Raw genomic sequence first — 16,371 nt, 5'->3', positions numbered from 1 at the left:
ATGTACAGTATCTGGTAAACACTATACAAAAATGGTATGATCACTGTATAAAATACTGGTAGATGGGGTGTAAATCGGACAGTTCATTACGTTTCGATAAAAAAACGATTTTCTCTTCCAGCATTGCTTTTTTTGCCGATGCATGAAACACTTCTTCGATTCGATTACAATTCGATCAATGTTTTTATATTACTTGCCTAGTTAACAACTAAGCTAACATAAATACACTTTTTTAAATAAAGAAAAAATAATAATAATGGGCAAAATGTCACACAAAATCAAGCATATGATGGCGACAGTCAAAGTCTTTCAGTATTTTGTGCCAAAATTTGCCGCTTTGTTTCTGCATCGCATTCACTTGCTAACGCTAGCAGATGAAAAAAATTAGCGCTTTGGCGGAAATGGACAATACGTCAAGGAATGAGGATGTGGAGAGTGTCAAAATAAGATAATGTAGGAAAAAATAATGATTTTTAGAAATAAAATTGATGTATCGATCCATATTGATGTACTGTTACACCCCTACTGGTAGACATACCTGAAAATGTTTGGTCTCAGGCACATTGACAGAGGCATTTCTCCAAATGTTTCCAGTGACCCGTGTTTCATATAGCTGATTGGTTGCACCTGAATCTAATAACACTCTTAAAGTCCCAGGGTCACTGCCGATAGAAAAGATTACCATTAAAATGCATTATTCCCATCTGACAGTCAAACAATTGGGCCTTTTGCACTGTGGGAACCTTTTCATAGTACCCAAACTATTTGTGGGACTACCCGCTTTATAGCGTGTTCGCACCTCAAGAACTGCAATTTTAGTATTGGGGCCACACTTTTCTGGGACTAAACTAGCTATTATCATTTTTGTAAATTAGTACCCAAACTAAGCGGTGCGAAAGGGGGTAATGACACAGGGGGGTCTAGGCTAGGAGAAGCAAAATTATGGGTTTCTGACCTTCCATTTATATGATACCAGAAGTCAAGACAGGAGGCAGTGTTCTGTAAGATCCTTTCTGAGATCATCACCGATCGGCTGTTTTGGCCATGCATGTTCCTCTGAGATGAGCTCAAAAGAAACTTTCCTGAGAGAAAAACAAATAGACCATCACAACCAATAACATGTTGTCCTATTCAAGTAGAATCTGGATGTGTCTTGTTAGCTGCAACATAATTTTACTTGTTTCAAATAGCAAAAAGTCTAATTTATTGTGTCTAGTGCTTCTCACCATCTGCAGTATGAGTTGTGTAATCGACCAGAGGACCTTCATAGTGACCATCTACGTGCATCCAGTCATGTTGATCTGAAACTCCATGAGCAACATTCATCCACGTACACTGCCCTGATTCAAAGTCACAGGATCCACTGGGAGAGCAAGCCCCAGTCTTAACCGAGATATCATCCAGCAAAACAAATGACTCAGGTCTGGGACTGAGCTCGGCTTTGAATGACACCTATATGTGTGAAGCAAAAATATGTTAATATTTAGTTCTTCCCACACATTGACTTATTTTGGACAGATCGCCCATATTAATGGGCCCAGGTGTATTTGTTGTCACATGGATTAAATAGTGAGTAATCAGCACTTCTGTGTTCTTTCTTTTTCCTGACTAAGTCAGTGTGAATTTTTTGTGCATGTGGTCCCCTCTCTGTATAAATATGAATTAGGTGTGTGTGTGTGGCATGACCTCTCTATTTCTCTTCCAATAGTTTTGGTTCGGAGCCAAACCTATTGGTAGAGTGATTCTCACATAATTCTGAACTTAAGATGAGTTGTTGCCTCTTTGCATGATCTATGATAAAATGAAAGAAATAAGTGCAGGGCGGTTGTTTTGGTTGTCACAGGTACAGTAGTAGACATTTTTTTGCCTTTTTTTCTCTGGCAACCATTGACCTACAAAGACAAAATACAACAGCTGCTTGGCTGTCTGAGAAGGACAACTGGAAAGGTTTCTTGATTCAAATGTAATTAATTTTTTGTGGCATCAATTTTCATGAATCTTTTTGTCTGATCTACTGTATACAGCGAGTTTCGTTTCAGTCTATGAGACCGCAGTTGTACATTAACAATAGTTTTTAGTCAAATGTGTATTGCGGTTACTGTATCATAAACTTGCATAATTGAGAACATAAAAAAGCAGAACTTTGGGTGAAGAAGTTTTCTTTGTAATATTGTGACATTGTGACTGTAAAGACAAGGAGAGGATCAATATGAAATCCCTCTATGACTCTTAAAAGAAAATATTGCAGAATAGGGAAACCCACCCTGAATTTAGAGGGAGATGAGACAGTGACTTCAGCTATTTCCCAACTTTTAGATGGTGCTCCAGAGAGATTCCACAGTTCTGGTCCCAGTTCCCCATTCAAAAGAATGTGTACTGAAAGTGAATCACTTGAGCCTGCAGACAGCCAGTACCTAAAAATAAACTTAATCAAAATGTCATACTGAAAATATATGACCAATTCTGTGAAAATCCAGCTAAAGTCATTTTTAAGATTTATTGTTTTCCTACATAAAGGGCGTGTTCCCCGATAATGTTGGTTTATATCGATTGCTTGATCAATTGTTCACTCTATGCAGGAGGTACTTTGCTGCGTTATATGAAATAGCTGTGTTTTTTTAGAGATCGACCGATACTAATTTTTTTAAACCGATGCCGATAACAAATATGTGACCAGTCACGGAAAGTAGGGACACAAGTCGGATCTGGGCATTTTGAGTTATTCACATATTCTGAAAGTGCAGTTTCTAAGCTTTCCAACGATGTGTAACACATGGAAATCTGATAAGATTTGGAGAAGTTGTGGCCATTTGAATATAGGAACTCAGAAATACTCAAACCGAGAAAATCGAGACGAAAGGGACTCTTCTTTTCAGCTGGGGGAGACAATAGGGCTCATTTACATCTCATTTAGCTAAGCCATGCCCCCCGTAAAACCCTTTTTGAGATGTTCTAGCATCATATATAGTATTTTATGACCAAATGACAACACGCAAAAATAAACATGACTCTTTTTACCTTTGTGGGGATCACAAGTCGAATCCAGTCTGTTTCAGATTATCCAATGACCATTTTTGTCCACAAATGCGTATAATCCATGAAATATAGATTGTTTACATGAGATTTCGCATGAATGTCTGGTAATACAATATAATATACAATCTGAAGACTATTTAAATCGTAACATGTAAGGGTATATGAGCTTACACTTCGTTAAACACATGAACCCGCCTTCAAAGTTTGTATTTAAAATAGGGAAGTAGTATAATAGATCATCCAAACAGCGCCGTCGAAAACGTGACATCCTTTAGAGATGTTACCAATCGCTCGCTCGTTCCTCCATCAGCCAATGACTTCATGGAAAATATTGATAGACAAAACATGTAGCCAATTATATAAAGAATACAACGATATCTGTGTAACTTCTGTGTGTTTGGACTCATGCTGCGCTGCAAGAACTGACATAGAGATGACGTCAAAGTACCGCGAGAGCGAGTCGAAATTAAACTACTGCATAAGATTTCTTGAAGAGCTCTCGCGGTACTTTGACGTCATCCTACTGCGGCGCCGCATAAAGTCAGTGATGCGGCTGACGTACGTTGCGGCTGACTGTTATTTGTTCCGCCCCAGCTTCTTTTATTTTTCTTTTGTTTTGTGCGCCTGAGCTTTACAGTCTGGGGAGACGCAGGCTATAAGTTTGAAAAAAAAAAAAAAACGTAGCCAACATGTCTGAGGAACAGGGCAGCGCGTCACTACAGTCACGTGACTTCACGCTCGAGCCGGAAGAGAAGACAATGCTGAATAAAGTCGTAATTCTGCTATTTTTGGACCAAACTATATTTTCGATGCATCAACACAATCTTACTGACCCACTGATGTCACATGGACTACTTTGATGATGTTTTATTACATTTCTGGACATGGAAACCATACATAGATTTTCAATGAAGGGGATAGAAAGCTCTCGGACTAAATCTAACGATAAAACGTCTTAAACTGTGTTCCGAAGATGAACGGAGGTCTTCCGAGTTTAGAATGACATAAGGGTGAGTCATTAATTACATTATTTTCATTTTTGGGCGAACTATCCTTATTTAGTAGTCACGCTGTTCCCTTTGGGGGCGGAGGCGAAAACAAAAGCTTATACAGTATGTAAATATACACACAGACAATGACGCCCCCCGCTGCATGCTAGATTCTCTGGAAAAACAAGCCTATTTTAACCGCAAAATGTACGCTTTTAAATATACAAAAACTGCTATCTCAAACATGGAGAGGCTTCTTCGTGATCTCAACTAACAGATTCTGCAATAAAACGAAAATCACAAATTTTGAAAAAAAAAACTTTGTTTCTCATTTTCTCGAAACTTGTGCTGCCGACTTTTGTCCCTGGTTTCCGTGACGGGTCACATATTTGGATGCTTATGTGCCCGATAACCGATATGCTGAAACAATTTTTATTTACTGTTATACTTCTGTTTTTGACATAATTACAACAACCCTACTAAACTGAACAAACCCTTATAATAATAATAATCATAATCACTCCCTCTTTGCATACAAAGTCATAAATAGAGGGGTCTGAAAGAGTGAAGAATAATATTAATTTAATGAATATTGTAGAAACTATATTCCCAATACATGGACCATTCCAAACACCCCTATCATTTCCTCAGAAATTGACTGATCCAAAGTTCGCGCTGCGGTTTTGACGGAGCGGGAGAGAGAGGAAAGTATAGCAGAGTTGGCTGCTTGTTATACATAGTTTATAGAGTAGAACAGGTGGATTAAGTGCCTTTTTTGAGATATAATATCATTGTCTTGACCAGCAACCTGTAGCCTTCAGCAATCCAACCAGTTAGCAAAGAGATTTTACACATAATATGACTGACTGGAATACATTCAGGAAAGTAACAAACAAAACTGCTTATATATCATTGAATTTCTTAACTGGTATTTTGATGTCAGAATAATTAATATTTTGTTGTTATAGCTTATGAAATGGCTGTTGACTGCGCTGTTTATCTATGCATTTACTCGCGCATTAACTGTATCAAACTGTGACCGCTTGCGGAGGTAATAAATAATGAATTAATATCCACAGACATTTATTTAGATATTTTAGCAAAATAATGTCTATCTGGGAAATGTTAATATAACTTAGGGTAAATCTTGTTAAAAGTGGTGGCTGTGCTTCAGCCTTCAACCCCGGTAAGTGAACAGCAATATGGACGTGATTTAACGATGCTAATGATAAGCATAAATAACAGAAAAAATAATTTAATTTAGCGTTTTTAATTCCACAAAGCATTAATTCATGGCTGTTTTATTCATGCAAAGCTACGTCGTTATTGGGACCGGATTTTATGGATCAGCATGACTCTGCGAGTTCGTCTCTATTCTTGGACAAGCTGCATACATTGCTTTTAATATATCAACTTATTTAACATAACATACATTAATGCACAAATAAGATGTGTTATAAATGCCTCATATGCAAAGTAAGTATACTCAAAGTCCTTTTAATGAAGTCGCGTCACTCCGCCGTCATATTTGCTGTGCACGTTGCTGCTGCTGTGAGCTCCTCTCCTCAGATGCGTCCAGCGCGCAATTCTCAATTCTCTTATTTATCGGTCAATCCGATAGTACAAAACCGATATCCGATCATCGGAAAATGCTCAAATATCTGTGAAAATATCGGAAAACAGATATATCGGTCGATCTCTAGTTTATATATATAAAAGAAGCACTTCAGAAATAGTTTAAATTTAATTTACTAGGACTATCTTATAGTCCTAAAAACCTTATATATTTTATATAATTTCGAAACCTATGATATGTGAATGCGAAAAACTGTTTTCATTGCAGTTTTCCGATATGTTCCTTTTGGGAATTGCCTGAGATATAGGAGTTTATGCAAAACTGCCGTGTTTCCATTGGGCGCATTTGCAAATTGCAATTTGAAGGGTAATGGAAAAGCAGGTACATAGAGTAACAGTTTTTTGAGTTAAGGTGCTATAAACCTTTAAAATATAAGTTATTATTACTATTTTTGCCTAATGATATAGGAATAGAAAATTACTACAAAGTTGGAATGATATTAAAGATAAAAGATTAAAGTGTACCAGAACTGCAAGCAAGACTCTGTAGATGGGTTGTACTCTGGTGTCAAAAGTTGTGTGAACTTTTGTTTGTGAAGCTCAGCTCCAAGCACAGCCATTGAATGGCCTGTAGTATGGCAGAAATAACAGTCAAATATTGTGGTACATTTAAAATAGACAAACACTATTTTTTGGTGCAAAACATTTCAGGACTCACCAAGTTCAGTTCTGTATGTGTGGTCAGTATGGCCACTGCTGCCGTCTACATGAATCCACCCAAAACCATCAGACTCAAAGCCACATAGAGATGGAGATTCAAACCCACATGAGTCTTTGAGAGAGAGATCAGAGTTATAGAAATGTTGAAAATATCTAATCATAAAAAAGACATAATCTAGGCATGTTTTGCTGAAAAACAGACATACTGTGATCTTCACAAGCCCCTGTTGTAACTCTGAGGTCATCAATAGCTATGAATCCTTTGCCTTCTACGATACTGTTCACTGAAAACTTCACCTGTAAAACATGAGTACTTGTACAGTAGATCTATAAATATTTATTCAAACATGTTTATGGAGCATCTCTTACTTTCTGAATATCTGGAGCACTTATGGAGACTTGAGCATTCAACCACTCTGAGTTCTGAGTGCCTCCTCTTGTCCATGCAATAGTTTCCATTGTTTTCTGTAATTGATAAAACTAATGCTGTTATTTCCGTGTAATAATATTTGACCCAGTCTTTAAAAACTTTTTCTGATTTACTGGTTCTACATGCTGCATAATGTAAAGACTATTCTGTGAAAATATAACCTTGATATCTTTAATATTAACTGAGGAAGGTCATATCAAAGATTGAAATCAATGTCAAATCAATGATTGTCATCAAACTTTGATTCTCCTAATCTCATACATTATAAGACTGAATTTCACAGACAGGGTCACATGCAGTATGTTATAGGTTAAATTAATTGCAGTTGATCCATGATTCGTACAGACCAGACTAAACAGTTTGGCATGCTTATGATTTGTGGATTAATTAATTTACAAATGTATAAAAAAGTATGTTTATAAAAGCTTATCATTTGTAAATCTTGCACATGTTGACATTCAAGTGATTTTAAACAATTAAAGGTATAGCGGAAGATTTTCGTTTTCGGGTGAATCACCACTGTTATTGGTCATCCCAGATGTCAATCATTCTGATTATATGTTGACGTATAACCGTCGCACGTGCTCGCCTCTACGTTCGCTTTCTGCACATGCGCACTTTCACGTGTATGTGTGTTGTGCTACGGTTTCAACCATTCATTGAAGGTCCCGTTCTCACTGTATTTTTTTCAAAATGTCTGAGGGTCGCAAGAGAAAAAGTGTCTACGAATTGTATGACAAGAAGAGAAAGGACTATAAATAAACAAACAAGACCAGATGTTTATGGGAGACTATTTCACACGCTGGCGTGAGCTAAAAGGACAGGTTGGGCTTCCCACGCGAAGTTTCTACTGGAAAGGTACATTTTGTCATGCTATTTGGAGAAATCCATTTAAAATCACTGCTTGTAAAAGTTGATGTAAGCTATGATTTGCGATGCTAGCCCTGGCAGAAGTCACGAACCGCACAGACACGGTAAACATGCCGACAGAAACTTGTAAACAGAGCGAAGAGAAGAACTGAGCTCCTGCACGCTCTCTCTCTGTCTCGTGCATGCGTTTAACAGGCGTTCCCTCTCGGGAGCATTTTTTTAAAAATATCGAGGGGCGGTTCTTTTAAATAATTCGGGAAAATCTTCCGCTATACCTTTAAAGCGCAAGTAGGTGCTAAAATGAGCAGCACAGACACACACGCTCAAAAGCGCACACACATAGAACAAAAAATGTTCTCTTTGAAATCTCTTTGCTCTTTACAGGAGACATACAAACAAATTGATCTAAAATACCACAGTCTTGGAAAGCATTCTCATAAAAACTGTATTTTTTTTTCATGTGGTATGTGTCATTGTGAATATACCTTCTCAAAGATTAGATTTAAGTCCCCGACAGCTGGTCCTAACATGTAGTACCAGAATCCCACACAGACATCAGCATCGTAAACCGTCCGAGCAGAAATAACTGCAGCCTTACCGTTTTTATTATCAGACATATTTGCAATAAGATAAAACCCTACAAAAGGAAATAAACAAAAATGCTAAATGCCAAAACATGACTGATCTGATCTGTAAAATAACAAGACTTACCATTGTCATTTTTTAAGGTGTGATCATATAAAGGTCCAAGCCACGGATCATTCAGCTGTCCGCCCGTCTGACGGATCCAGTCGAAACCATCCTCTGTCTCTTGAACCCAGTTACACAGTCCTACAAGCAGACATCTTGTATTATTATAGTCACATTATAATATCACATTATGGCTGAAGTTAATACAGTATTTCACATAAAGTCATTTGCAGCATCATGAAAAGACTCATGTGATGTGCTGTGCTTACCCTCTTGAAAGTTGCAGTCCATGGAGGAGGCTGGAGGAGATGTGGGTTCGGTTGTGGGTGCAGGTGTAGTTGGGATGAGTGCAGAGCAGCTTGTGTCCTTCCTGATGTAAATATCATCTAAAGCAATAGTTCCGGTGTCTAATTCTGGACAGTAAACTTCAAACACAATCTGCAAACAGTAAAGAAAGTCAATTACGTAAGGAATGATTGACGACGGGCTGTTGTATTACTAGAAAATAATGCACACCCAAGGTGGTAATGCGGCACACTGCAAAGCAAATGTGCATTATTTTCAAATAATTCACAGGAACGGAGTCAATAATTCTGCTTATTACACGGCTCTCTGGAATGCTTGATTCTGATTGGTCAGTTGAGACATTTGCAGGTTCGTTCTTTTCAAATAATAACCGCTCCAAAATAATAACGCATAGCCGGACTACTTGCACGAGTAAAATCGCTCCGCGCCAATAAAGATCAATAAAGATTACTGTCTGTTTGGCGCCATCTTGTGACAAACACTGGACAACCACGACAAGACACAGAGAGCTTACTGAGACTGAACTTGACAAAATAGAGCATGACAGCTACGAAGCCAACACACAAAAAAATACAGAATGGGCATTAAAACTTCTCAAAGACTGGCTAAAAGAGAAAAAATGGAGACAAGTATGAAGCAGAGGATCTTAATAAGGTATTACGATCATTTTATGCATCTGTGCAAAGTTTCGCGGAAGGATAAAAATGTTAATTTAAAACAAATTTGCCAATAAAATGTTTCAAATTCATATTCATGTCCAGTTTTTTTCTTATGTGGCAAGTAGCCGTGTAATAAGCGGGATAATGTAGAGGCAGCCGGTAGTTATTGGGAAATAAGCCCCTTCAGTGTGATACAAGACCCTCCGCTTTGCGTCGGGTCCTGATCACACTGTCGGGGCTTATTTCCCAATAACTACCGGCTGCCTCTACATTATCCCTTACTTATACCACGGTTACCACAAACATTGCTCTGGTGGTTATTTTAAGACTTTGAAAGGTTAGGTGTGGGTTTTACAGGAAAAAAAATCAACACCCGTGAAAGATTTCGAAACCAATCAGAATAAAGTATTCAACAGGCCCGTGGTTTAATGTGAAGTGTAGGCCATTTGGATTGAGAGGTGACATCTGGTAATGATTGTTTATGTGACTGAAACTGAATTAGAAAATCCATTCTAAATTGATTCTCAATGTGAAAATCATGTAGGCTACACATACAGTAGGATACAATAAATGTATATCAGTTTTGCACATTATTATAAAAAATGATTAAACAAAAATTAATAAGTATAACATATTCCATTGAGAGGCAAGCGAGTTGAGAACCAGTTTATTAACAAAAAACAAGAACAAACACAAAAGCATGGCATGACATCAGTGGCGGTCGGTGCATTTCACACCTAGGTCTTCAGTGGTGTCCTATCTGAATGAATACATCTCGTAATACCATCATTATGACGTCACAGCAATAAAAACACATTAACAGTCTAATAGCAAAGTAAAATAGAAATGACTGTATTTTACACCTCATGGAATCACAGTCGAATTGTACTTTATTAAAAAAGACACTACAAAATGAGACGCAGCAAATATTATACAGAAACCCGTTTAAAAGGTATTTGAAATGAAGTCAAGCTCTTTTTTTGCTAAAGAAATTGCATAAATGGTTCTTGTAAAAGCTTACAAAGTGAGTATGTTTTGAAGAATCAAAAGTATAACTATTTAAAAAGTAATGCAAAGGTTTTTCAAAGGTTTACTAAAAAGTGATATTCACATAATTTACATTTTACAAATATTATTTGCTTACTAAATAAAATGCATTAAACTTTAACAAATTGGATTATTTGTGAACAAAATGCATCTTTCCTCAAAAAGAGTTCAATCACAGTTGTGAAAAATCAGATTCAGTTTTAAAGTTGCAGTGCCCTCAAGAAATCGGTTTATGTTTGTGTCATTATGTTAATCAAACAACAGAAGACAAAAGGAAAACACTTCTGTAGCTTTAAAAAGATTACTTATATTTAATTGATATAATGAAGAAGTAAGTGTTGCTATTCATTTTGTTTTATTTCTGTTCCTAAATACTTAAAATATTTTTATATTTTTATAAAAAAAAGATTTTATGTTCCTTATTTCTGTTTTTTGCTGATCCGAATTGTTCGATCCTTGACTCAAAAAACTTAATGTAGTAATCTGTTGAACCACTATATTGTAAAATTATGTAATTTGAGAGTAGGCATTGAGGTCCATACTATTTATTCAATGGCCATTCAGTTTAAAATTTTTGGCCTCGCCACTGATGTACACATATCATTTGGTTTTATAGATTCGTTATCTGAGAATGTCCTTCTTGTACGACCGGAGGAAATTATGCCATACGCCGCCACTGACTATGATACTTATTAAGATAGCTATTTTAAAACATGTTTATTTATGTGTATTTGTCTTTTAACCAAAAAGACACGAACATGAACTTAATCAGAGTATCCCCCCCCCCTCTTAAGGAAATAACTTGATAAGTGAGAGGAGACGGGGTGGAGGAGGGATTCTGAAAGATGCGAAGGATTTTCAGTGAGTTCAACTGTGATTTATATATGGCTTGCTTTCGAGCTGATTGGGTGTATTGTTGATTACCGATTGAAAGCGGCTGGTGCCATTGACTACTGATTGAAAACAGCTGAAGTCACTTAGGTATTTTATTTGACATGTTCCTCCCGAACTTTGTTAATAAAACATCATTTAAGATCCTCTGCTTCATACTTGTCTCCATTTTTTCTCTTTTAGCCAGTCTTTGAGAAGTTTTAATGCCCATTCTGTATTTTTTTGTGTTTTGGCTTCGTAGCTGTCATGCTCTATTTTGTCAAGTTCAGTCTCAGTAAGCTCTCTGTGTCTTGTCGTGGTTGTCCAGTGTTTGTCACAAGATGGCGCCAAACAGACAGTAATCTTTATTGATCTTTATTGGCGCGGAGCGATTTTACTCGTGCAAGTAGTCCGGCTATGCGTTATTATTTTGGAGCGGTTATTATTTGAAAAGAACGAACCTGCAAATGTCTCAACTGACCCATCAGAATCAAGCATTCCAGAGAGCCGTGTAATAAATTTGGACATCCTTTTAGCTCCGCCATCTTATTGGAATATTCCACTGTATTGCATAGATGGGCTGAACGTGCTGAAAGTCGGAAAGGGGATAAAGCCGAAGTCTTCCCTGCTGCCTTTTTCATATGAAATTTAAAGAGGCCTGAAACAATCACAAATACGTGTTCAGCTTATAGAGCTAACATAGAAAATTTTTAGGGGGGCTAAGAAGAATTTTGGGGGGCTATCATTATCAAACAAAAAAAATTGCTCAGTTCTTAACAGAGATCAGATATCTTTACCTGCTTGTGTAAGCTTTTGGAATAACAAATTTGATTATATAGTATGGGAAGATTTCTGGCTCCTTCAGAATTTTTTTTCAACTCTGTTGTACAACAAAAAGTCATTTTCTGTCACTGTGGAGGCTTATGGTGAAAGTCGAGTAGTATTTCTGGCATAAAAGTTATAGTTCGTTGTAGGGCTGAGAATGTCTGTTTGACCGAAGCAGTGGACACAGGAAATAACCGCCGCCAAACAGTCAACGCGTACAGCTGCCTATCTGTCACATGCTCTCACCATGCTGAAGGAAATCAAGGATTTCAGCTGGATTTTTGTTTTCAAAATTAATCATGTCAGTTTTGTTTATAGCCGTGACAAATAAAACAATGTATGTTTGAAACTGCTGGGCGTCAATCCAAACAAATGATGCGAAAACGCTGACATCATTGTAGGCCAGCGAGCTGGTTCCAGCGACGCCAAATACAAATCTGACTGGTTAATGCAATGAATCATTGCCATTGATCTTAAGCTGAAGGCGCCAGCACTGAAAATCCTAAAGGCCTAGGCAGATTTCTTTGACCATGATAATACATGATGGTCAGCCGCTGGCTGAAATATGATTGGATCATAAATATAAACTACTGGAAGCAGTGGAACAGAGAGAAAAGCTATGAGATGAAGATAATACACTATTATGGGTTTATTTAAAACACATATGGAAAAATATATTAAAATATAAATCAGTGATTCAGGTTCAGTGTTTAGGCCAACAGAAAAGGCTTTGCTGGCCCTCACGGCTCACCACTGCATGACATAAACCTCTAGTAGAAACATCACATTAGAACAAAGCTTAACAAAGGACAATGGGAACATGAGGCTGTATATAGGGACAGGGAACCAATCAGAACATGACACATCAGGGAATGGGAAAACTAGAGACAACCATGACAATAAAGACTTTTAAAATAAAAGACATGAACATGAAACAGAACATACAAGACATAAACAATGAAAGGATAACAGAATTGTGAAAATTAGTCAAGACGTTTTATTTAAATAGATTTTTCAGAAGCCCCCCTGACATTATTGCCAGTCTCACCTGGTGTTGTTCAGACGATGTGTAGTCTAAAGTGGCTTGATGCCACACATTCCCCTGATAACCGGTTTGAGTCCACAGAGAGCGAAGTAAGCCAGATTCATTTACATAAACTGTAAGTTTGAGCTTGTCTGCAAAATGTAATAAAAATATGGTGATTTGCCTTTACTAGTGGGAAACAGAGTTAAAAAGTGTGGCTAGGGCTTGTTATTATTACTGTATGTTCAAGGATACTCACCAACAAGTGTCCACATGTTCATGTAGTACCAGAACTCCAAACATCCTTCAGAGACAGGCTGCATCAACTCGCTCTGAATATGACCAAACTGTTGTTTCCAGCTTTTTGGAGAAAAGGCCACGTAGTGTCCTGGCAAAGAGAAAAAAGATCCCTGCCACTTAGAAAGGTTGAGGTACAATATGATTGATGTAAGAAAGTAACTTCTAATTATTTAAAAACAGAGATCTTTTTAAATTATATTTAGGCAATGGGCTAAATATACTTTAGTTAGTGTGTAATGTTGCTATAATAGCATAAATAATACCTTGAAAATTATAAGACATAAAGTTTACTGCCAGGTGATATATTTTCTTTAACAGAAGTCTCCTTTCAAAGCCTACAGCGAACAGCCGGTTTGGACTACAGCCCTCAACTTCCCGGTTGAATGACGTCAAAAGAAAAGTTTTTGACTAAACTCCGCCCACAGGAATACGTCAGTCACCAGCTTTGGCTCAAACGGCTCTGGCTAAGCTAAGCTGCTGTCGAATCACAACATACTAAACAAACTACACAATCAGAACTCGATACATATTTCTGAAGGAGGGACTTCAAAGAACAAGGAATACATCAGCCCGTTTTTAGGACAGTGATAACAAATTGTGTGAAAATACTGCACTTTTTACACACGAAACATGAACACATGTTATATTGCGCACCGCGTAAACACAATCAAAGCTTCAAAAACACAGAAAAACCCTGACCTTTAACAAATCCTAATAGGATTTTACTAGTTTAATCTGCTGTTTAGGCCTTCTTACTTTTATTTATAGGAGAAGGAAGTGTTGACAGTTGACAGGGACAAATATCACAACAACCAACTGGCTCACAGCTCAAGTATCAAAGCTATCAAAGCGCTCAGCTGAAAACACAGCTGGCATTCGGCTCCTCCATGGGTTTTCAGCCGCGTTCAAATGTTTTGGTGTGCACACCCCCTTACTGTTTATGTCTGGAGTACAGTTTTATAGTTAACATGTATATTTCCTGCTTGCCTTAAAGGGATAGTTCACTTTAAAATGAAAATTCTGTCATCATTTTCTCATCCTCATGTTGTTCTAAACCTGTATGATTGATTTTTTCTGATGAACACAAAATAAGAAATTTTGAGAAATGATGGTAAACACACAGCAGCATGTGACCATAGACTTCCATAGTAGGAATAAAAATATGATGGAATTTAATAGGTACTGTCAACTGTGTGCTTACCATTATTTATCAAAATATTTTTTTCATCATTTATCACAATACTTCCAAAATATTTTTTTCCTACTATGGAAGTCTATGGTCACATGCTGCTGTGTGTTTGCCATCATTTCTCAAAATATCTTTTAGTTTAAAAAATCAATCAAACAGGTTTAGAACAACATGAGGATGAGGAAATGATAACAGAATTTTCATTTTAAAGTGAACTATCCCTTTAACATAGCATTATGTACTGCACATATACTCACCCATAGCAGTGTTTGTGGTGTGGTCCACCTCAGGATCAAATGAAATAGCATTAATTCCAGAAGTCCAGCTCCATTCAATACTGGAGGTATTGACATAAACATTCACCCATCCACACATGTCTATTTCAAAATCACAAAACCCTGCAAAGCATAATGTGTACTGTTTCATTCAGATGGAATAAGAGTTGCATGTACAGTACAGTATAAACATCTACTGTAAGCAGCATAAAGGCCTAGGACTTACCATCTGGTGGACAAGGGTCTCTGAGCACAGTAAGGTCATCAATGGCAATATCTTTTTGCGGCTCACTGCCAGACACTGCTTCAAATATAACCTGTTTCAAAAGAAGTATCAGAAACTGTCCTGTTACAGTACATTTTATTGGAGGATTACCCATAGGCTCTGTTCCCTGTTGTACCTGTAACTCAACTGGAACAGCACTGCATTAGCAATGCAAAGGTCATAATGTAATTATGTAATTCCCAGTGAACATACATACTGATAAAAATGTATACCTTGAAAGCACTGTACAGTAAGTCACTTTGCATAAATGCATGCATCTGCCAAATGCATAAATTTTAACTTAAATTTGTATTATTAGTATGATTTCTAATATTACTAAAATAATAAATGTTATGTTAAAAAAACACATGCATAGAGAGGCAGGGAACCCTGCATCTTAAAGACAAGTTTGGTATTTTACACTTAAACCCCTGTTTTCAGATTATTTATGATGAAATAGAACGGTTTTGACTGAAATTTGGACATATGATGCTGGCAGGAGAATTTTCGGGTGTTTGTTTGATTTGATTTGATTTAATGGTTTATTTTAAAAGGGGACAGCGCAATTTCATAAAACACATGTACAAACATTGTTAAAAAAGCCAGAATTAGCCAAAAGGCTATTTTTCATCTGTAGTCCCCTGGCCAAGATGTAAAAAGGCATTAAAATACAAACAAGAAAATACATTACAAATGTATAGGAATTTGACTAGCTACAATATAAATAACACTTTAAAGTACATTACTCTGTTCCTATTACAGTAATAAGACACATAAAACACACATTTTCAAAAAAAACTATAATACCTAAATTTTAAATATGTAATACAGCTCAATAGCATCGGCTTTTAATGTTGACAGACATAATTGTTGTATCACTCCCCACCTCTACAATTGCTGTATAGGTGCACCGGAACAATCCTTCCTAAAATGCATTAAACTTTCGTTTACAAAGACGTGAAACTCACCGAGTGGTCAGGGGTGTTCACTGATATGCTCACACAAAAATCGCTGCAAAAGACGCATTCCAACAGGTTTTATCGTAGTTTTTGTCCAACTCCATTGACTTGTATTAGATGTGCTGTGAGGTACGGTATAACTCCGCCACTGGGAACTTTGTTTCTATTCTTGCAATTGGCAAAGGTGGATTATCGCCACCAACTGGGCTGGATTGTCTATTATTCAAGCTCTCAACGGAAGAATGTACGGGTGTGAGGCATTTGAAAAAATAGGTCCACAAGTTTTCAAGGAATGGTAAAACACCTGTTGGAAAGCATCTTTTGCAGCGATTTTTGTGTGAG

Source organism: Paramisgurnus dabryanus, chromosome 6, assembly GCF_030506205.2.
Source record: "Paramisgurnus dabryanus chromosome 6, PD_genome_1.1, whole genome shotgun sequence".
NCBI lineage: Eukaryota > Metazoa > Chordata > Actinopteri > Cypriniformes > Cobitidae > Paramisgurnus > Paramisgurnus dabryanus.
This window is presented reverse-complemented; position numbering follows the sequence as displayed.